The 24393-nt window shown below is 43.6% G+C and overlaps 1 long non-coding RNA gene across 1 annotated transcript; it reads right to left on the bottom strand.

The window, feature by feature from the left end:
- Nucleotides 1-2357: 2357 nt before the first annotated feature.
- Nucleotides 2358-8584, bottom strand: LOC139176118 (uncharacterized). The gene is made up of 2 exons (XR_011560612.1): nucleotides 5354-8584; nucleotides 2358-5001 (listed from the first exon to the last, which is right to left on the bottom strand). It is a non-coding gene; the product is annotated as an uncharacterized lncRNA (long non-coding RNA).
- Nucleotides 8585-24393: the final 15809 nt, after the last annotated feature.

Raw genomic sequence — 24393 nt, 5'->3', positions numbered from 1 at the left:
TAATATCTACATCAAACAGAAGAAACATAATGGAAACTTTAAACAAGTTTATGTAATACCTATACAGTCAAATGGACATTCAAAAGGATATGATTTTTCTGAATGTTTCAGAAAGTTAGAATTGGATGACTGCAAACAATGAAACTAATAATATATTAATATATTGATATATATTAATACATAATATTAATAATATACAGTTGGTCATTCTTTTTCCTATTCTACCACAGCTAACTAACTGGAAGTCAGTTTTAGAAACCACTACTAACATAAGACCCTCACCAATAAGTGAAGATATATAGGAAAATCCATAATAGATCTAAAAACCATCAAAGATAAAATCATGATAAAAAAAATACAATGACATCTTAGTTGGTATAAAAAACAGGATGATTATGAAAGCAAAGCCAACAATCATGTACAGGCCATGGAAGCCTGTGATGTCACGAGTGTTGACTTTTATCCTTCATCTGAGGTGGTAAAAAGCTCTTTGTAAAATCCAGAGGTTTGCAGCAGTTGTAACCTCCTGAAGAGACTGCAATAACAATGGTTTCCAGAATATCCTGGCGATTTCCATCTACTAGGCTGTGGTGAGCTCAAGCAATACATACTCCACAGGACAGAAGACAGGTTGGGAAGACTTCTACTGCACTTAGGGAGAAAGGCATGTTGCTACTCAGCCTAGTACAAGTGTAGAAGCAACACCTCAGTGATTCAACCTTTAAAGACTTGATAAATATGAGAATGACTGGTATGAATAAACCTTCAAAAGTGCCTGCTCAGACCTCCCGTAATAAGCAAAAGCATAATAAAAACACTGAGTTTTCATAGTCTCACACAAAATTAGACTCACTTATGACTTTGCTTTGAGAGGAGTCAAACTACTCATTGTTAAAGAGAAATGATCCTTTCTTCTCTGAAAATTTGTGAATCATTCAGTTGGGTGTGGTGAATAAAATACTTAAGGATCTAATACATAAAAATGCAATAGGCAAAGCACATAGATTTTTTGCTCCCTTTCTCAAAGGATTGAATATTTTGTATTTGCACTGATTTTATGTTTTGACTTCATGTACAATTACATACAGATTTTTTTACTTGACATACAACAGAACTAAAAATATTGATATAATACTAATAAATCATGTTGGTATGTGCGGTTGTCACATAGGATTCACAGGAGATTTAAATTCACAGTTGTCAATGTAAAGGATTAATGCTATTTAGCTTCTTCATGAATCCACACCATGAATGAAGAGCTTTTCTCAAAGTATTTCACTGAGGGAAATACAAGGATGATAGGCATAATACTACGCTTCGACTCATGGATTTCTAAGCATTGCTCACAATACAGATTTGATTTTCAACATCAGGGTTCTTTCAGTGTCTTTGAACAGCATTTGTTTTTCCATATACAGAAGAAAAAAACTCATGGGTATCCAACTTGTTCACATAAAACAAGTGTATGAATTGTTATCTTCCTGACACAGGGATCAAACCCACATCACTTCCATCTCCTGCACTGGTAGGCAGGTTATTTACCGACTGTGCCACCTGGAATCAATATACATTTCAAGAACCACTGCCATCAGCTTCTACTGTTCATGACCAAAGTAGAAGAAAGAACACTGGAAGAAGTATTCATAAGAAGTACTCATAAGTCAAAGAACTGTTATACTGGGTACTCTAGTTATCACTGGGACAAGTCAGTTCCTCCAATGATGAGGGGTACAACTGAAAAATTATTACAAATGCATGGGATGTGATATCTACATGATAAATGTGTTCCTTTTATGCTATTGCTTCAGGTGTGCCTACTTCAGCATGAAGGACTGCACTTCAAGGGATGCCTGCTATTCCAGCTCAAGCAACAGATACTAAAGTGCAGATCATTGTCCTTTCTTGAAAATAATCAGCAGTTTGTCAACATATGTAACATTCCAGAGCAATCCTTGGGATGCAACTCTAGAAACAGGTTAGGCCCTCTTTTTTGCCAAGCCCTGCGATAAAATACAAATCCAAAAAAGAAAAATAGCATCGGTTTTGTCAGGACTTCCTCATCTTTTCTTTCTGGATGGCAGGAAGCAGACATTGAAGCCAGATGACTGCAGGATTTAATTGTGAACTAACATTGGGTGGGGTGGAAGCTCATCACTCTAGGAAGAATGTGGCTCAATTAAACAGACTTTCGTTCACTTCATGTACATAGAGTTATATAATCCTTCGTTAAGGAATTCAATGAGTTATACTTCCTTACACCTTCACAATCTCTTGGTTTACACGAATGTCAATTCCTAGTCCAGCACTTATACAATCAGTGGTACAGGTAGTAACAGTGCATAAATGATGATGAGCAATGACAGGAAGTTTATTTATTCTCTGTTTCAATTCTTGATTTTTTATATAATTTTTTATAATATACTTACAGATGTGAATATTTTAGTGGCATGTATAAAGACACGTTGAGTAGTGCTATGATAACTCAGTGTTGGCACAATAATTATCATGGTTATTACGTCTTTTTCATATATTCCTTTTGAGACTCTGTTCCATTATACATTATCATAAGATATTCAATACAGTTTCCTAAACTCTACAGTAGGTCCTTGTGGTTTCTTTCATATACAGTACTATGTATTTGTTAATAATTCAATCAAAAACTGGCACACAAATATTCATAGTGACATTATTCACAATAGCTCAAAGGTAGAACCCATTCAAGTGTCCATAGGTGGGTGACTGAATATGCAACACAGGGTATATTCAAAAGCTTGAACAGTATTCTACCATACAAAAAAAATTAAATGGTGCTGCCACTGTGCAAGACATCACAGAAATTACTCCAAAACTAACACACGGAATAAATTCATAGTTCGATTCTAATTCATGCTATGTACCCAAAAGGTATGGGAAAAGGGGCTGAAAAAATGCATGCTTCTGCAGTCATAGTCACAACAGCATGATTCACATTGGCCAACAAACAGAAGCAATCTAAGTGTCCATGGCAGCCCACTCCATAAACAAACTGTGGTAGACACGCAATGGAATATGATTCAGCCCTTCAAAGTCAGTAATTCTGACAACGCTACAATGTCGACGAACCTTATGGTCATTATAGTAAGTGAAATAAACCAGACCAAAAAAGGACAAACATTCTGTGATTCCACTAGTATGAGATATCCAAACAAGTCAAATCCAAAGCCAGAAAAAGCAGAAAGTGATCAAAGACAGTTCATGTTTCATGGACCCCAGTTTCCCTTGGGGAAACTGACTTCCCATGATATCGCCAAAACCAATTATACAAATAACTGGAAGCCATATCCAATCAAATGACTGTAGACATAATTTTACAGTTTACACCAACCTCATTCAAACTTCTCAATAAACAAAAGGCAAAACTGTATCTATGGTACCTCAGCTTTGATTAAAACTGTGTCTACAGTACCTCAGTTTTGTTAATCAAATTTAACAAAAAAAAAACTAAAGTCTATCCAAAAAGGATATAAAATATATATAACATGAACTTTAAAAAATTAGAAATTTAAACTGTGAAAAACCTTATTCACAAAACTTAAACACAAGCCACAGAAAAAATATATTTACAAAATACATATCTGATAAAGGATTGTACTACAACTATACCAAAAAATCTAAAACAAACAATCTCATTAAAAATGTATAAATCTAAACACCGGGCCTATGAAAATATAAAGATAGTAGATAAGCATATCAAAAATACTCAAATTCACATATCATTAGGAAATTACAAGCTAAAACAACACTGAAGTAACACTGCACACCTATTAGATCCAGTAAACTCATAAAAGGGGTGGGGGCAGGGCTTCTCTGGTGGCTCAGTAGTAAAGAATCTGCCTGACGATGCAAGACACGCTAGTTCGATCTCTTACCCAGGAAGATCCCACATGCCACAGAGAAACATAGCTGGATTTTTCCACAGTTAAACAAGGCTCACCTGTGACCTGAATACTACACGTCTAGCACTTAGTGAACAGCTTTGAAAAAGTGTCCAGACAAAAAGTATCACAATTACACACAACAGCTCTACTTGTAATAACTAAAAACTTTCAAATATCAGGATGTCTTCAGTAGATGACTGTGTAAACAAAGTGGGATACATCCAAAGTGAAGGGGAGCAAATGCTACCCCAAAATATACCACTTCAGCATGAGAATTAGTTGGACCTAATTAACTTTTTTTTTTTAAGAGGACACATGATCATCTCTGAAACCCAAGTTCAAGACGGCTCCTCTGTGAGTCACATTTACCAGAGAAATCTCATTTCAAAGGAATCCTCTGTATATACCAGATAGAAGGATGACAGACAGTCTTGTGAAACTTTTTTTTTAATCCATAGGGAAAGCTAAGACATAAATCTCTGCAACAATGATACCCTTCCTTTCCTTTGGTTTTATTTTTTAATGTTTATTTTTTTTTTATTTGGCTGCTCCAGGTGGACCTTCGTTGAGGCAAGCCAGATATTTAGCTACAGCATGCAAACTCTTCATTGTGGCATGGGAGATCTAGTTCTTGGATCAGGGAATGAACCTGGGCCTCCTTCTTTGGGAGTGTCCAGTATTAGCCACTGGACCACCAGGAAGCCCCTGTTTTGTGTTTAGATGAAGATGGTATCTAAGGTGATCTCTTGGGCCACTTCAGTCACTGACTCAGTTTCCTGAGTTTCTCCAAAGCACGCACGAGGTACACATTATTAAACTGGTTTGCAAAACAAGGAAAGGTTGTTTACTACAATATTGTATGCTTACAAATATCTAAATGGTAAATGGCATATTATTTGGTTTTAATTACTATGGGGGAAAAAAGAATGCAGGATTCATACATGTTACAGCATGAATAAACATGAAAACAATCTTTAGTGGCAAAAAAAAATCCATATCGAAAAGGCCACCCAGATCCCATACTCACCATGTCTGCTTTAAATCCATCAAGTTTGTCCAAATAACTGAAAATCTCAGTAACACTCTAAACAAAGAAAAAACGATGAGGATGGAAAAAAAAGATAAATTCATATACTTGAACAATTGCTAAAAGTGGAAGTGGGGCTGTGGATTATATTATAATGTAGAAACCATATGATTTCCTGATGTTGGAGGTTATGTGCTGGTTCTGCAGGAGAAGGCACCCCTTTTGGATAAAATACATAAACTATTTTAGATGATGTGGCAAATGTGAGTACTTTTTCCCATTGCTAGGAGTTTTCCATACATTTGAAATTACTGGAAAGTAAATTATGTTTCAAAACAACCATGTCAATACCACAAAAGAAATTTAGAGTAGACAGGCATGAAACTTTCTTATACAGGCCAAGACTTACCCAGACGAAGTTCAAGGGAAGCTGTGATGCTCACTGCCCTTGAAGGAGTCCACATGGAATGAAGAACTACTGTGGGAAGTCTACTAGTAACCACCATGTCTTGGGTCCTCTGAATGACCTATTGCAGGAGAAACAGATTTAACAAATAAAATGTTTCACATAACTTCACAAAAAGTTGTTAGACTACATTCAGTAAAGCTGAATCATTTCAGATCAATTTACAATCATATAAAATACTATCATTTACAATCCCAATCCATATACAAAACTCAATTGCGTTTCTATACACTAATAACAATCAGAAACAAAAATTAAGAACATCCCACTTATAGTTGCATCCAAAAGAATAAAACATCTGGCAACAAACTTAATCAAGGACATAAAAGACCAGTAGTCAGAAAACTAGAAAGCACTGATAAAGAAACCAAAGAAAACACAAACAAACAGAAAACTATTCCACGCTCACGCACAGGAACAATGAGGAATTAAAATGTCCATTCCAACAAAAGTCATCAACAAATACACTGACTGCAATCACAAAATAATATTCAATGGCATGTTTCACAGAAATAGAAATATTCCCAATATTAGACTGCTAATATTGAACGGACCTTAAACGGCCAAAAAGACTCTGAGAAAGAAGAACACAGCTGGAGGCATCTTCCTCTCCCACTTCAAACTACATCACGGACCTGTAGTAACCACCACAGTGACGAACTGGCAGGAACACAGGCACATGGACTCCAGGAAAGAATAGAGAGCCCAGAAATGAACCCATATGTACGTGGTCAGTTCATGAAAATCAAACCAGGAACGAGCGACGAGGAAAGGACAGTCTCCTGAAGGAACAGTGACAGGAAAACTGGCCACCTACACTAAAGAACATCACTGGTCATCCTCTAGATCATCTAACAGAAATTAACTAAAAACCCACCGTTTTGCACATGGAGCTCTTTCCCTGCTGAGTCCTTTGAGATGGACTTCCAGTCAGCCCTCAGCTGGACACAGGAAACGTCTACTTGGTCCTCATTTTTTCCCTCTTGCAGCACCTCCCTGCTGGTGGGCACTGAGGCAACCCTGCTCCTCTCAGCCTGGATGCAGCCCCATTATCCAGAAGCCCGAGTCCTGGCGGTCCTGAGGAGACACAGCTCCCGTCAGTTGGTCACCGAGCCCAGTCTGAAGGCAAAGCGTCCTGCACCCGTGGGTCAGAGTGGGTTCTGGCGCCCCCTGCAGGCCGCCAGAGAAGAGCAGGCAGCCCCGCGCTCACAGACCTCAGAGGGCTCACCCAGAAACAACTCTGCTGTGAGCATTCAGACTGGAAGCCCAACCTGAAATGGAGCAGAATAGCTCCATGACTCTCCTCAAAACATGGCTAGGGAACAATGAGAGCCTGGATGGAATGCAGCCATAAAAAGGAACCCATTTGAGTCACTTCTAATGAAGGGGATGAACCTAGAGCGTATTTAAACAGGAAAGTCAGTCAAAAAGACAAAAACATGGAATCGAGAAGGATGGGTCTGACGAGTCTGTTCACATAGCTGCAATGGAGATGCAGACATAGAGAACAGACTTACAGACAACGGTGGGGAACAAGAGGGAGAGGGTGAAATGAATGGAGAGAGCAGCATGGATGCATGTACACCAACATTTGTAAATAGACAACCAGTGGGAATTTGCTGTATGACTCAGGGAACTCAAACTGGGGCTCTGTAATAACCTAGAGAGGTGGGAATGGGTGGGACGTGGGAGGAAGATTCAAGAGCAAGGGGACAAAGGTACACCTATGGTGAATTCATATTGATGTATGACAAATCAAACCAATATTGTAAAGCAATGATCAACCAACTAAACATAAATAACTGTTAAAAATAAAACATATGAAATGAACATAAACACAAACTGCAACAAGGCAATTCCATTTAAAAAACTATAAAAATTTTAGAAAACAACAAAAGATCTACATGACCTTTGGTCTGGTGATCAGTTCTAACACACGACAAAAAAGCCAACTTACCGAATTATAAATATAAATTATTTAAAACATTGACTTTTATAATGTTATACATTTACTCTGTGGAGGACCTTACTCGAGAGAACCGAAAACAAACTGTAAAATGAACCACTGACCACCCACCCTTGCCAGGCAACAGAGAAAAGAAAACACTTGCTGGAGTCATCTTACAACAGGAGGTCCTGGTAAGGAACAAGGAACTAACAAGTTACCACCAACCAGAATTCTGGAGAGGTCAAAAGGAGATGGGAGACTCCAGTTCAGAGGTCCTACCAACCTCCCAGGATCCTCCTCACTGGAATCCACCTCAGCTGAATGATGCATGTGCCCCCAGGAAGGATCCCGATTCAGAATGACTGGCAAGAGACAAACCAGAAACTAACCCAATGACTATAAAATCGGAGACTGTGAGCCACGTGGCAGAGCAGTTCTCTCCATTTCCCTCACCCTCCTGCCCTCCGCCCCAGCATCCCTTCCCAATAAAGCCTCTTGCGTGGACGGCACTCCTCTCCTCAGACAACGCATTTCCAAGTATCAGACAAGAACCCACTCTCAAGCCCTGGAAGGGATCCCCCTTCCTTCGTCAAAAGCAATACCCAGGAGAAAATATCTTAAAAACGCTATCTTGCAGAGAAGGAAATCGGAGAAGGCAATGGCAGCCCACTCCAGTACTATTGCCTGGAGAATCCCATGGACAAAGGAGCCTGAAAGGCTGCAACCCTGGGGTCGCTAAGAGTTGGACACGACTTCACTGAGCAACTTCACTTTTCACGCATTGGAGAAGGACATGGCAACCCACTCCAATGTTCTTACCTGGAGAATCCCAGGGACAGAGGAGCCTGGTAGGCCGCCGTGTATGGGCTCACACAGTCAGACACGGCTGAAGCGACTTAGAAGCAGAGAAGGAAATGCCACCACCTCCAGTATTCTGGCCTCAGAAATCCCAGGGACAGAGGAGCTTGGTGGGCTACAGTCCAACAGCAGGGCATTTCTCAGGGGAGGAAACAGTCCCAGGAAAGTTGAGGCACTCACCAAAAGCCCGAGAGTTTTTTATAGCACAGCCAGAACTGTGGCTGAGGATTCCCAGCTGCCAGGCCTCTTGATCCTGGCCTCTTTCACTAGATACATGTGTGGAAAACTAAAATCTAAAATATGCCCTGGTGGCTCCGTAGTAAAGAATCCACCTGCCAGTGCTGGAGATACAGGTGTGATCCCTGCTATGGGAAGAAGCCCGTGAGCCTGTGCCCCACAAGAGGAGCCACTGCAGTGAGAAGCCCGCACACCACGAGTTATGGCTCACGCTCACCAAAACTAGAGAAAAGCCCACACATGAAGACGCAACTCAGCCAACAATAAATAAAATCGTTTTCCTTAAAAATGCATATCTGACAAAGAATCTGTACTCGAATTGTCCAAGAACGCTAGGGCAAACAAGCCCATTCATAATTGGTAATGATTGAAATAGACACCCGGCCACTGAGGGTATACTGATAGTAAACTATCATACAAAACACTCAAGATACTGGTGTTATGCATGCAGAGCCCCCTTTAGAAGACAGTCTGACAGGTTTTTTTTCAGTAACCACATGGGACAAGCATTGAATTCTATACATGACATGTGGTGGAAGCCAGGCATCTTACCCTTGGAATGGGAAGTTACAGATAAACAAAAGGAAAGGTTACAATATCCATGTCCTGGTGGATCCGGTGAGAGACATCATCACAAGTTACCTTTAACTGAATATGTTCAAAGGTAAGCTGGAATATATATATATCCATGTATTGTCAGCTGAGCATATTTAGCTCCTACATGTATGTTTTAAATATCATTCTCTAATAAAAGGGAACAGGAAACGTCCCTGATGGCCCGGTGGTAAATGTCATGCGAGTTTATGTTCCTCGGTTCTTTGTCTCATCCCAACAAAGATTTGGAGCGACGGACATTAAAGCCCTTGTCACATCACAGCTCTCTGGTCTTGGACAAACCATGTTATAGCTCTTAGGCAAATCAGTGTTACAGCTCTATTTTATTTAGAAGATAGCAGAAGAATCCATCCTCAAAGTGTGAGGGCATGCCAACCCAAAGACTCAAAGAGAAGAGAGTGGAGGAGCGCACGGGGGAGGGGGGGGAGAGAGAGAGAGAGAGAAAGAAAGAGCGCACGCACGCGGGAGAGAAAGAGAGTGAGAAAGCACTTTGGCTCCTCCTTTTATATGTTTTTTCCTCCACCTGGGCCTGCCCTATGCAAACTGGGCTTAGCCAGGAGTGCTGTTTGTTCTACCTGAAGTCTTCACTCTGTTCCTTGGATCTTCCTTTGACCTTTCTTTGTTCTATTTTCATGGGCTTTTCCCTTCCTTGTCTTTTAGCCACTGCCATTTTGGACTCCTTTTTCCTATTCTACCTACCTAACATTCCCCCCTCAAGAGATAGGAGGCCCAATTCTTTGGGAATAGGGGCATAGAGGCCTTTCTGGCTACTTCCTGCTGAACTGGGACGGCAAGGGGTTTTGGGCCTCCCCCTCTTGCTAGTCTCAAGCCTCGGAGTCCTTATAGCGGTGTCCATCTAAGGGTGTGTGATATTTTCCGTGGTCAGCTGTAGTTTTATGTCTTTGTTGAACTGGCACTGCACGTTGTAGCTTGTTGACCTGGTGGCAAAGGCTTAGCCTCTATGGTCTCAAAATTGGAGACTGCTGCATCCCCGGCTCTTCTTTTTCCATCCAAGACAAAGCTGCTTCCATCAGTGTACCAGATTTCCTCAGAATTGGTCAGGGGATATTCTGACAATCCCTCTCAGGGTTTTGCCCAGTGCTCCAAGGTTTCTAGACAAGAGTGAAAGGGGAGAGAGCCCCTGGGGGTAGGCAGGAGGGTGGCTGGGTTAAGAACCTCACAAGGGGATATAGTGAGGCTTGGATTTTCCATCAGCATTACTTGATATCTGAGGAGTCTTTGATCGGACATCCATAAATGGCCTCTCCCGTTTAGGAGTTGTTTTACTTTGTGACTGGTAAAAATAGTTTGCCCCCAAAGGAGAGTTTTAAAGCATCTTCTATCATGATTGCAATAGCTGCAAGATTTCAAAGGCAGCGGGGGGCAGTCTCGGGCAGTTGGATGGAGCCTCTTGGATAAGTAAGCTACAGGCTGGGGCTCAGATCCCAACTTTTGAGTTAACACTCCCAAGGCTATTCCCTCTCTTTCATGGACATAATGTTCAAACGCTTTTTCTGGGTCTGGCAACCTCAAGGCAGGTGCCTAAGTTAACGCCTGTTTTAGTGCAGCCTCTGCCTTCTTTTGAGGAGTTCCCCCCATCAGTGGGATTGAATCATCTCATCCCTTTAAGCTTTCATATAAGGGCTGGGCAATTAAACCATAGTTGGGTGTCCAGATTCTACAATATCCAGTTAGCCCCAGGAAAGCTCCCAATTGTTTTCGAGTCGTGGGGGAGGGCAACTGGAGGATTCCTTGTACCCGATCAGAGGACAGCCTCCTGGACCCGCGTGTAATCTGAACTCCCAGGTAAGTGACCTTTGTCTCAATCGTCTATGCCTTAGCACGGGAGACTTTATATCCCCTTTCTGCCAAGAAGTTTAGAACCTGAATTGCATGTTGTTGGGCACTTTTCTCATCTGGAGAGCACATTAGTAGGTCATCTATGTATTGTAATATTTTCCCATTAGGTCCCAGGTCCAGATCTAGGAGATCCCAGCTAAAGGCCTGTCCAAACAGGTGGGGGCTATCTCTGAACCCCTGAGGTAATACTGTCCAAGTCATCTGTTGGTGTTTTTCTCCTGGGGCCTCCCACTCAAAGGCAAAAAGATATTGGGATTTTTTAGCCAGTGGTATGCAAAATACGCATCTTTATGCCAACACTATAAACCACTTGGCACTGGGTGGGATTTCTCCCAAGATTACATAGGGATTGGGTACTATGGGATAGAGGGGGACTACAGCTTGATTTATGATCTGGAGAGCTTGGACCATTCACCAGGTTCTGTCTTTTTTCTTTACTGAGAGGATTGGGGTGTTACATGGCGAACTGGTGGGGACCAATAGCCCACAAGGAATTTATTTATTAAAGGCTGTAGTTCCTCCTGAGCCTCTTTTGAGAGGATATTGTTTCCGGTTAGGAAACCGAGTGGGATCTCGGAGGACAATGATGACTGGTTCAGCTTGGTAGGCTCGTCCAGGAATCCCCTGGTCCCACACCTGGGGGTTAATTTTGTCTTCCCATAGTTTTTGGTCCCTCTCTATTGAATGTATAATGGGTTCTTCAGTAGGAACCAGGAGCTGTAGAGCTCTAGGGGCTGAAAAACTTCCCATCACAAGGGTGGTCCCCAGTTTAGTGAGTATCTCTCTTCCCAATAAGGGAGTAGGACACTCAGGGACCACCAGAAACTGGTGGGAAAATGTTTGTCCATCCCAGCAACAAAGAAGTGCTCGGGTGAATCTTTTAGTAGTTGCTTTTCCTGTAGCACCCAAAATGGTACAGATTTGGGAGGAGAAGGTTCCGGAGTAGGAGATCAAGACAGAGTAGGTAGCCCCTGTGTCAACCGAGAAATTCTGGGACCTACCTGCCACATCCAGTTGCACCCTTGGCTCCAGCCCTGTGATGGTTATCTGTGACAGGCGGGCTGCCTGGAGTGGGCCGCTTCGGTCCTCTTGAACCATCGTGAGGGTAGGATTGGTGCTTGACCTTGAGTCTCTTGGGTCCTGAGGGCAGAGTGCCACCCAATGTCCCAGTTGATGGCATTTGTGGCAAGCCGTTCTAGGAGACTTGTCACAGTTTGGACACTCTTTGGCCCTATGCCCCGCCTGTCTACAGATCAGGCATGTCTCAAGCCTTGTCCTTCAAGGACTTGGGGTTTGCCATAGGGCTTCTCTGGTGGGTGGCCAGCATCTGGGCATGCCTTGTCTCTTTATTTGTCTCCTTCTCCTGGGCCTTGGCCTCCTTCTCCTGTTCTCCGTTATAAAAGGTATTGGTGGCTGTCTGAACCATCTCATCTAAAGAGGCAGCAGGGTCCTGCTGTTGTAGCTGTTGTAACTTAATTCTGATATCTGATGCACATTGGGACAGGAATTTGTCCTTTAAAATCACCCGTCCCTCATAAAAGTCTAAGTCCAGATTGGTAGACTTTTGGAGTGCCTATTTTAGCCTTTCCAGAAAGGCAATGGGGTTCTCATTGGGCTCCTGAGTTATTGCTGAGACTGGGCACAGTCCCACAAGTAATAGGCTGTTGCAACCCGAGAGCCAGGCGTCCCCGAGTCTGGGTGCAGATCCCCAGGCAGGCTGAGGCGTGACACCCTCCTAGAGATCGAACCCCCGGGCAGGTCGAGGCATGACGGTCTCCCGAGAATTGGATCCCTGGGCAGCTCGAGCCATGACAACCTCCTGAGACCCCTGGGACTAGAGGATCCCCGAGCAGGTTGACGCATGACAACCTTTAGAGGACCAGATCCCTAGGCAGGTCAAGGCGTGATGACCTCCTGGGACCCCCGGACTGGAGTTGGGCATCCCCAAGATCTCCAGTGTGACCAGTATTGCGTAGGATTAGGGGGTCGGATATTATAGAGTACTTCCCTCCCAAGGCCAGCTAATTTCTGGTTGTCTCTCCAGAAGATTGTAGAGGCAACCTTGTGGGTCTGGATGGGGCTCAGGAAAAGAGCATGAAACAGGAGAGATGGGGGCAGAGCACAACCTTTGAAAGAATGACAAAGCACAAGGGTATAATGTAAACCAATTAAAATCAATTGGGTCCAAGATGACAAGTCAAATTCAAGTAAACCTTAATCCCCAATCTATAAGCCAACAGACACACCCAGAGGCGGCAGGACAGCTCCAAGGCACAAGGTCAGAAGAGGGAGGAGTGGGTGGTTCCCCAAAGGCTGGGATGATCCTCCCGCTCATTAGCATATGAATTCCACCCCCTCACAAAACCTAGCCAGGCCTAATTCCAGGGCCCCAGCCCTTGCCCTCGGCAATGGTTCACACCCTGAAGAGTGGCTTCTCTCTGGATCCTAACAAATCCGCCTCTTATCGCTTTGTCTCTCAATGAATTTTTGCAATGAGATATCAGAGCCTGAGTTTCATTAGTTTTGGCGGGGCTTGAGTCCCACGAGAGAGCTGAAGGACAGGAGGAAAAAGCAGTGGGAAAAACGTGCAAAGGAATCCCCTTCATAGCCCGCTGGAAAATTTACTAAATATCTGACCGGTGCTCACAGTTTCATTGGTCTGATCCTTGGCACAGAGAACAGAAAAGACAGAAGAACCCCCACTGGCTTGTGTAACAGCTACTGGGGCTCAGCAGATAGCGCCTTTGGGACATGCTGAGGAGTAGCCTCTCCAGAGTCCCTAATTGTGCCCCCTGCCACCCGCCTGTTTGCGGGAGGTTCGAGGAAACAAGAAACAAGAGATTGTAAACGTCCCTCCAGCTATAGGAATGAGGACTGCTTACCTTAACCGAAGGTCTTCTGGAATCTGAGACTGGGCCGCATGAGCTTTCTGCTGAGTTCGTTTTTCACTGTCCCGGTTTCCAGCATGATGGTTTCCTTTCCCTGCACTGGGTTTCTTAACCTTCCGCTTCTAGCACGGGAGCTTCACTGAGTTGGGATCCTGCTGTGCTTGGCCTCTTCCGCGCGGAGGTTGTTTCAGCCAGGTTAAACCCGAGTCACAGCACCATAGATGTCACGCAAGTGTATGTTCCTCGGTTCTTTGTCTCGTCACAACAAAGATTTGGAGCGATGGACATTAAAGCCCTTGGTGCGTCACAGCTCTTGGCTCTTGGACAAACCGTGTTATAGTTCTTAGGCAAATCAGTGTTACAGCTCTATTTTATTTAGAAGATAGCAAGAGAATCCATCCTCGAAGCGTGAGGGCATGCCAACCCAAAGACTCGAATAGAAGAGAGTGGAGGAGCACGCAGGGGAGGGAGAGAGTGAGAGAGTGAGGGAGAGAGTGAGAGAGAGAGAAAGAGCATACACACGTGGGAGAGAAAGAGCGAGAAAGGACTTTGGCTCCTCCTTTTATATGTTTGTTCCTCCACCTGGGCCTGCCCTATGCAAATTGGGCTTAGCCAGGAGTGCTGTTTGTTCTACCTGAGGTCTTCACTCTGGTCCTCGGACCTTCCTTTGACCTTCCTTTGTTCTATTTTCGTGGGCTTTTCCCTTCCTTGTCTTTTAGCCACCACATTTTGGACTCCTTTTCCCTATTCTACCTACTTAACAGTAAAGAATCTGCCTACCAATGCAGGGAACACGGGTTCAATCCCTGGTCCTAGAAGATTCCACATGCCCAGAGGCAACTAAGCCCCTGAATAACTATTGAAGTTTGCATGCTCCAGAGCCCAAGTTCTGCAACCAGAGAAAGCACTGCAATGAGAAGCCACGGCACGGCAACTAGAGGGTAGCCTCTGCTCACTACACCTAGACAAACTAGCAATACAGACCCAGCATAGTCAAAAGTAATTCACGGCCACTAGAGGGCAGCCTCAGCTCACTACAACTAGACAAACTAGCAATACAGACCCAGCACAGTCAAAAGCAATTCACGGCCACTAGAGGGCAGCCTCCGCTCACTACAACTAGACAAACTGGCAATACAGACCCAGCATAGTCAAAAGTAATTCACGGCCACTAGAGGGCAACCTCCGCTCACTACAACTAGACAGACTAGCAATAAAGACCCAGCACCGTCAAAAGTAATTCACGGCCACTAGAGGGCAGCCTCCGCTCACTACAACTAGACAAACTAGCAATAAAGACCCAGCATAGTCAAAAATAATTTAATGTTAAAAAAAGGACAGTTCTTTGAAGAAATGACTGAGACAGGGGGTGAGACTGTAAATATATGAGTCAGGGTAATCTTAAATTATGAGAAAGTAAAGACAACTATCAAGCTGTCCAAACTGATAAAAATGAATGATTACACAGTTTTATCTGTATATACTAGCAAATAACAATCTGAAAGGAATTTTTTTTTAAAAACTCCCCTTCAGTAATGTCAACATGAATAAAATACTTTGCCATGGACGTAATGAGGATGACAAGACTGGCACACTGGAAATTATACACGATGGCTGAAAATACCCTAAATACATGTACAGGTGTTCCATAGCGATGGAAAGACTTAAGTTGGCAATACCATGGAATGCATCTTCAATCTGAAATGAAGATTCAATATGAATTATAAAAGGCTGAAAGGTTGTTGCTAAACCACCAACGATGCCAATATTCTTGGCCTCCAGAGGAGAAGAGTTCAATCCAGGGCCAGTGACGAAGCTTGATCGCTCAGAGGTTTTGTGTTATAAAGTTTTATAAAACTACAAAAGAGATAGAGAAAGCTGCTGACGTAGACATCAGAAGGGGGAAGAAAGAGTACCCCCTGCTAGTCTTTAGCCAGATGTTATACAGCCACTAGCAGTCTGCTAATGAAAGAAAGACAATGTCTCAGAGAATGGCACCAGGCTCCTCACCCACAACATGCATTGAGATAACATTGGCAGCAGGTGAGTCATCCCAGGCCATAAAATGATTGACATGAATCTTGAAGAAAGGCAGATTTCCAAGCAAATATATAGTTTCATTAACATAGATTAGGAGAACCCGGTATGAGTAAGACATACTGGTTTGTCGAGTCAGTTCTGAGCCTTTAGGGGGAACCAACCTGAAGACAGAGTCTTGGGTAAATACATAGCACATTAACATAGCTTAAGACAAACATTTCCATAAGAAAAGTGCATTGCTTAGCTCAAGGTTTGACAAAAGTTAAATTCAGGTGGAGCCAGGAGTCGTCATGGCAACACAATTTTCAGAGCAACCTCCTTTTAAATTTGTATCGAGATGGAGAAAAATTGCAACACTAGTTTCTTTCCTCCTGTCTCTTAGTGAAGTGAAGTCGCTCAGTCGGTCCGACTCTTAGCGACCTAATGGACTGCAGCCTACCAGGCTCCTCCGTCCATGGGATTTTCCAGGCAAGAGTACTGGAGTGGGGTGCCATTGCCTTCTATGTGATATTAAGTATAAAATTCACCTAATCATTTCACTGCTGCTAAGTTGCTTCAGTCGTGTCTGACTCTGTGCAACCCCATAGAAGGCAGCCCACCAGGCTCCCCCGTCCCTGGGATTCTCCAGGCAAGAACACTGGAGTGGGTTGCCATTTCCTTCTCCATGCACATGAAAGTGAAAACTGAAAGTGACGACGCTCAGTCGTATCCAACTCTTAGTGATCCCATGGACTGCAGCCTACCAGGCTCCTCTGTCTATGGGATTTTCCAGGCAAGAGTACTGGAGTGGGTTGCCATTGCCTTCTCTTAAGAGAGAGATTAAAAAAAAAAATGTCTGACACTTGCAGCCTATTTTCTGTCTGGAGACCCCTGGCCTTCCTGCCTGTAACCCTCTCCAGGCCTGTAGGAAGCAATACACAAGCTGACCCTAACATACACGTGGAATGACAAGGGACTCCAAGGAGCCAAAACAATCACATGAGTCTGCAGTTCAAACGTCCTCTGGTATGCTGTGCTAAGTCGCTTCAGTCACATCTGACTGTCAGAGCCCGCCAGGCTCCTCTGTCCATGGGAATTCCAGGCAAGAATACTGGAGTGTGTTGCCATACCCTCTTCCAGAGGATCTTCCCAATCCAGGGATCGAATTCCTGCATTGGTAGACAGGTTCTTTACCACTAGCACCACCTGGGGCAAAAGTGCCTAAATGGAGATCAGGGAAACCCAGTTAGGAGAAGAGACTCAGAGACAAGGAAGTGAGGGAAGGAGATTCTTAGCCACATTCAGAGAAGCCCCGCAGGTAGTTCTGCAGGTAGAAGAGGAGGAGGAAGCAGGCTGGAGCTGTGTAGAAGATGAAAGAGGGAACTAAAGCAGGGGCCTCCAACCTCTAGGATCTAATGCCTGATGATCTGAGGTGGAGCTGATCAAATAATAGAAATAAGTGTTCGGTCACTCAGCCATGTCCAACCCTTTGTGACCCTATGGACTGTAGCCCACAAGACTCCTCAGGCCATTGAATTCTCCAGGCAAGAATACTGGAGTGGGCTGTCATTTCCTTCTCCAGGAGATCTTCCCGACCCAGGGATTGAACCCGGGTCTCCTGCAATGCAGGTAGACTACCGACTGAGCCACCAGGGAACAGAAAGAGTGCACAATAAATGGACTGCACTTGAAACATCCCAAAACCTTCCCCCACCCTGTCTGTCAAAAAAAAAATTGTCTTCCAAAAAAACTCCCAAGGTCAAGGAAGGAACTTCAAGTGTACTCAGCTGTCCCAGGTTGCTGGCTTAGGGAGATGCTGAAGCAGCGGTATCCCAAGAGGTAGACCCTCCCTTGTGTGGGGTCAACAGACCTCCGATGGCCTTGGTGATGACGGGAGAGATTTGTTTCACTTTTTGTTTTAATATCCTTGTGGGATAAACTTAAAACTTAGCAACTGTTACAGCCTTCCTAAGAAAAAGTTTTCTTTCTTTACTGATCCATGAAGTACCAACTATAATGATCACTGTTCTAATATACCTCATAGTGTTGCTGACACTATGGATATAATTGTGTGAAATTCAACTTGTTCAATAAAAATGATGAAGCATCTGCCCTGTGGCCAGATGCCTTCTATGGTTTCACACTGATGCCTTTGCAAAAATACTGCTCCTTCAAGATATATGGAAAAGACTTTTCTAAGCTTACCCATAAACATTTTTTTTGTTTGTTTGTTATCTGGTAAGCTGGTAAGACTGGAATTTAGTCTACTCTCTAGATTAAGAGAACACAGTTTGCTTAGAATGAAGCTTTCGATCACAGATTATGAATTTCTTTTCCTTTCAGTGATTTATATTATATATATATATATATTATATATATATATATATTTTTTTTTTACTTCAGTAAAGTAAATAAGCATTATTTAAGATTATGGTACATGTAGGATGGAGCAAGCTTTCCCCACTCCTGCAAATTCCCTTAACCCCTCAGATTCTTCTGATGGGACCAAGGTCTCACTTCCCTCCAGAGGGACAATCCAAGCTTTTTATCAGCTGATCTGTCCCTGATATCAGAGTCAATTTGAGCATTATTTGGTCTATAATTTAGGCATGAAACTATGACTACATAAAGGAAAGATGAATTTTCGATGCAGGATGGCCATGATATTCCTTGGATTTCAGAGAAAATTGGTTAAAATAAAACTTTTTTTTTTTCTTGGAAACTGCAAAGCTGGTTCTTTTAGCATTTGCAATTGAAAACCTCTAGGTTGTAAGGTCAGTTTTCATTCCAGTCCCAAAAAAAGGCAATGACAAAGAATGTTCAAACTGCCTCGCAGTTGCACTCATCTCACACGCTAGTAAAGTAATGCTCAAAATTCTCCAAGCCAGGCTTCAACAATACGTGAACCGTGAACTTCCAGATGTTCAAGCTGGATTTAGAAAAGGCAGAGGAACCACAGACCAAATTGCCAACATCTACTGGATCAAGGAAATAGCAAGAGAGTTGCAGAGAAACATATATTTCTGCTTTATTGACTATGCCAAAGCCTTTGACTGTGTGGATCACAATAAAGTGGGGAAAATTCTGAAAGAGATGGGAATATCACACCACCTGACCTGCCTCTTGAGAAATTTGTATGCAGGTCAGGAAGCCACAGTTAGAACTGGACATGGAACAACAGACTGGTACCAAATAGGAAAAGGAATATGTCAAGGCTGTATATTGTCACCCTGCTTATTTAACTTATACGCAGAGTACATCGTGAGAAACGCTGGGTTGGATGAAGCACAAGCTGGAATCAAGATTGCCAGAAGTATCAATAACCTCAGATATGCAGATGACACCACCCTTATGGCAGAAAGGGAAGAACTAAAGAGCCTCTTGATAAAAGTGAAAAAGGAGAGTGTAAGAGCTATCTTAAAGCTCAACATTCAGAAAACTAAGATCATGGCATCTGGCCTCATCACTTCATGGCAAATAGATGGGAAAACAGTGGAAACAGCGGCAGACTTTATTTTGGGGGGCTCGGAAATCACTGCAGATGGTGACTGCAGCCATGAAATTAAAAGAGGCTTGCTACTGCTGCTGCTAAGTCACTTCAGTCGTGTCTGACTCTGTGCGACCCCGTAGACGGCAGCCCATCAGGCTCCCCTGTCCCTTGGATTCTCCAGACAAGAACACTGGAGTGGGTTGCCATGTCCTCCTCCAATGCATGAAAGTGAAAAGTGAAAGTGAAGTCACTCAGTCGTGTCTGACTCTTAGCCACCCCATGGACTGCAGCCTACCAGGCTCGTCCGTCCATGGGACTTTCCAGGCAAGAGTACTAGAGTGGGGTGCCACTGTCTTTTCCAAAAAGACGCTTACAACTTGGAAAGAAAGTGATGACCAAACTAGACAGCATGCTAAAAAGCAGAGACGTTACTTTGCCAACAAAGATCTGTCTAGTCAAGGCTATGGTTTATCCATGTGTCATGTATGGATGTGAAAGTTGGACTATAAAGAAAGTTGACCACCAAAGACTTGATGCTTTTGAACTGTGGAGACCCAACCACTCCATCCTAAAGGAAATCAGGCCTGAATATACATTGGAAGGACAAATATGAACCTGAAACTCCAATACTTTGGCCACTTGATGCAAAGAGCTTACTCATTTGGAGGTCATTTTGATTTGCCTGTGAGTGTTCGGAGCCCAACCTAGGTGCAGGGCCTCAGGGGCAATTGCTACTGAATAATGACATTAAAACAAGTGCATCCCAGCCCTGTGTGACTCTCAGCACACAAGAGACTGGGAAAGCTATCTATCTTGGAGGAAGGAAAGGCAGGCAAGAGAATGTGTTTTCAGGGCTCTCCTCGCAGCTGGGGTTTGGCTCCTCGGGGGTCAGACCACCAAGCCTGCTTCAAGGGCCTCAATTCCCAAGTCAGGGCCGTGTGTCACCCTACACTTTCTGAGCCTTGCAAACACATTTCTAGGTCAGCGCAGTACTGCCCATGGGGAAGGAGGCTTCCGGAGTGTATCAACACCACAGCGGGGTGCCATGCTTCGGTCACCTAGCTGAAGGCACCTGGCACCTCCCATGGGCGTGCCATGCTGGGGTCACCTAGCTGAGGGCACCTGGCACTTTCCATGGGCCCCTGGCGAAGAGTGGAAGGCGCAGCCCTGGCTTGCAAAAAACCGAAGCGGAGAGCACAGCTAGCTCTGGTAGAAGGAAGCAAACAGCCACGGGAGGCCTTTGCAAGCAGTTGCTGGGCCGCCCCACATTAAGGCTCCCCAGGCAAAAAATCACTAAAAATTTGTAACACCAATAATGTTTCACCAATAATTTAGAAAGTATTCCTGATTATGTGTTGAAAATAATTACTGTAAAACCATTTGTTGCTGTTCACTCACTCGGTCGCGTCTGCCTCTTTGTGACCCCATGTGCTGCAGCATGCCAGCCTTCCTGTCCTTCACTGTCCCCCGGAGATTGCTCAAACTCAAGTCCATTGAGTAAATGATTATAAAGGACTCTACTTTTTAACAGATGTGTATTCTAACTACCAGTGTACTTTTTCACTTTTAGAAAGTAGAATTTGAAAATGAATAAATTACATATGAATCCAAAATTTGCCTAATTCACAAATAGAAATATTTAATTCCCTCCATGTTTCTATCCATGGAATATCCTGTTTAACTTTGTGTTATATTTAGTGTACAGAGAAGGCGATGGCACCCCACTCCAGTACTCTTGCCTGGAAAGTCCCATGGATGGAGGAGCCTGGTAGGCTGCAGTCTATGGGGTCGCTAGGAGTCAGACACGACTGAGCAACTTCACTTTCACTTTTCACTTTCATGCATTGGAGAAGGAAATGGCAACCCACTCCAGTGTTCTTGCCTGGAGAATCCCAGGGACAGGGGAGCCTGGTGGGCTGCCGTCTATGGGGTCGCACAGAGTCGGACACGACTGAAGCGACCTAGCACTAGCAAGCAATATTTAGCATAATGAACATTTGTTAAAATAAATGTCTATTAAAACAAATAAAATATTACATATTAAAGTTTTACTCCACTGAGAAGTAAATATGGGAGCAGGATATTTTAAAATATGTTCTCTCTATTACTTAATATGACTAAAAATAATCTAAACCTAAAATATTGCATATATTTATAAACATTATTTTTATTAAACATCAATTTTTGGCTTCAGAAAATTATAAATAGTCAGACAGGAGAGTTTGAGAGGCGGTATATTTATTTGTTCTGATATTCTGCATCAGAACTTCTGGGGAACTTCCCTGGTGTCTCAGATGGTAAAGCATCTGCCTGCAATGCAGGAGACCTGGGTTCAATCCCTGGGTCAGGAAGATCCCCTGGAGAAGGAAATGGGAACCCACTCCACTACTCTTGCCTGGAAAATTCCATGGGATCACAAAGGGTCAGACACGACTGAGCGACTTCACTTATTCTTCTTCAAAGAGCAATAATTTCTCAAGTTAAAACATACATGTTTTGGCATCTGATGACAATTCCTTACTCCTGATAACTTAACTGTCTTTGTCTCTTTTCAACAGTTGAGAGACTAGAACACAAGACTGAAAAGAATATTACCAGGGTGATGAAACTCATTCTTTTGGGTTTTTCAGTCCAGATCAGATCAGATCAGTTGCTCAGTCGTGTCCGACTCTTTGCGACCCCATGAATCGCAGCATGCCAGGCCTCCCTGTCCATCACCAACTCCTGGAGTTCACTCAGACGCACGTCCATCGAGTCAGTGATGCCATCCAGCCATCTCATCCTCTGTCGTCCCCTTCTCCTCTTGCCCCCAATCCCTCCCAGCATCAGAGTCTTTTCCAATGAGAACTCTTCATGTGAGGTGGCCAAAGTACTGGAGTTTCAGCTTTAGCATCATTCCTTCCAAAGAAATCCCAGGGCTGATCGCCTTCAGAATGGACTGGTTGGATCTCCTTGCAGTCCATGGGACTCTCAAGAGTCTTCTCCAACACCACGGTTCAAGAGCATCAATTCTTTGGCGCTCAGCCTTCTTCACAGTTCAACTCTCACATCCATACATGACCACAGGAAAAACCATAGCCTTGACTAGACGAACCTTTGTTGGCAAAGTAATGTCTCTGCTTTTGAATATGCTATCTAGATTGGTCATAACTTTCCTTCCAAGGAGTAAGCATCTTTTAATTTCATGGCTGCAGTCACCATCTGCAGTGATTTTAGAGCCCAGAAAAATAAAGTCTGACACTGTTTTCACTGTTTTGCCATCTACTTCCCATGAAGTGATGGGACCGGGTGCCCTGATCTTCGTTTTCTGAATGTTGAGCTTTTAAGCCAACTTTTTCACTCTCCACTTTCACTTTCATCAAGAGGCTTTTGAGTTCCTCTTCACTTACTGCCACAAGGGTGGTGTCATCTGCATATCTGAGGTTATTGATATTTCTCCTGGCAATCTTGATTCCAGCTTGTGTTTCTTCCAGTCTGGCATTTCTCATGATGTACTCTGCATATAAGTTAAATAAACAAGGTGACAATATACAGCCTTGACATACTCCTTTTCCTATTTGGAACCAGTCTGTTGTTCCATGTCCAGTTCTAACTGGTGCTTCCTGACCTGCATACAGATTTCTCAAGAGGTAGATCAGTTGGTCTGGTGGTATTCCCATCTCTTTCAGAATTTTCCACAGTTTATTGTGATCCACACAGTCAAAGGCTTTGGCATAGTCAATAAAGCAGAAATAGATGTTTTTCTGGAACTCTCTTGCTTTTTCCATGATCCAGCATATGTTGGCAATTTGATCTCTGGTTCCTCTGCCTTTTCTAAAACCAGCTTGAACATCAGGAAGTTCACGGTTCACGTATTGCTGAAGCCTGGCTCGGAGAATTTTGAGCATTACTTTACTAGCGTGTGAGATGAGTGCAATTGTGCGGTAGTTTGAGCATTCTTTGGCATTGCCTTTCTTTGGGATTGGAATGAAAACTGACCTTTTCCAATCCTGTGGCCGCTGCTGAGTTTTCCAAATTTGCTGGCATATTGAGTGCAGCACTTTCACAGCATCATCTTTCAGGATTTGGAATAGCACAACTGGAATTCTGTCACCTCCACTAGCTTTGTTCGTAGTGATGCTTTCTAAGGCCCACTTGACTTCACATTCCAGGATGTCTGGCTCTAGGTCAGTGATCAAACTGTCAGGGGAGGTCATAATTTCCTTGGTTCAGTCTCACCGCAGCAAAACTTTGACACCATGGATGGACCAGTGTTACAGCTCCATGTTACAGCTGGTTTATTTAGAAAGTAAAGGAAAATACATCCTCCAGGTGTGAGGGCTGGCCGACCCTAAAGAAGCTGAGAGAAGAGAAGCCCCTGGCTCAGTTTTGGCTCCTCTATATGATTTTTCTTCTCCCCCTGAGCCTGCCCTATGTAAACTGGGGTAGCCAGGAGGGCTGTTTGTTTTACCTGAGGTCCTCACTCTGGTCCTCGGACCTTCCTTTGTTCTATCTTCGGGGCTTTTCCCTTCTTTGTCTTTTAGCCACCGCCATTCTGGACTCCTTTTTCCTATTCTAACTACCTAGCAAGACTATTTGGTTCCAGAAAAGGTTTTTTCAATGTGTATTTTAGACTAGTCACATAACTCGGAAAGAAGCACTAAGTGGATCGCATTCACACTGTGAATCAGGGTGCTCAATAAGCCAACAAGCTTCAGGATGATGCCCCTGTGGGTATGCCAACACCTGTACCCTTCCAATACTTTTGTACCAGACTTTACGTCGACCCTGGTTTATTCCTCAGTCCTTCTTTCACTGCAAAATGTACTGCAAATTCCCTAAAACCAAGACGAGCATCTGTACCATCATTACTTTCCACAGTAATATTCCCCCTCTTCTTTCCAGCAGATTTTTTTATCAGCTCTTTCTATCTTTCCACGATGATGCTTCTTCAAGGGGATTTCTCTGCGGAGTTACCAGCCAGGGCGGTGGCGTCAAGCACACCCACTTCCGCCTGTGTGTACCCGGATCCACCAACAGAGTGTGATGTCCACAGGCAGGAAAGGGCGGCATCTCTCCATCATACCTC

This window comes from Bos indicus, chromosome 15 (assembly GCF_029378745.1).
Source record: "Bos indicus isolate NIAB-ARS_2022 breed Sahiwal x Tharparkar chromosome 15, NIAB-ARS_B.indTharparkar_mat_pri_1.0, whole genome shotgun sequence".
Lineage (NCBI taxonomy): Eukaryota > Metazoa > Chordata > Mammalia > Artiodactyla > Bovidae > Bos > Bos indicus.
This window is presented reverse-complemented; position numbering and strand designations above follow the sequence as displayed.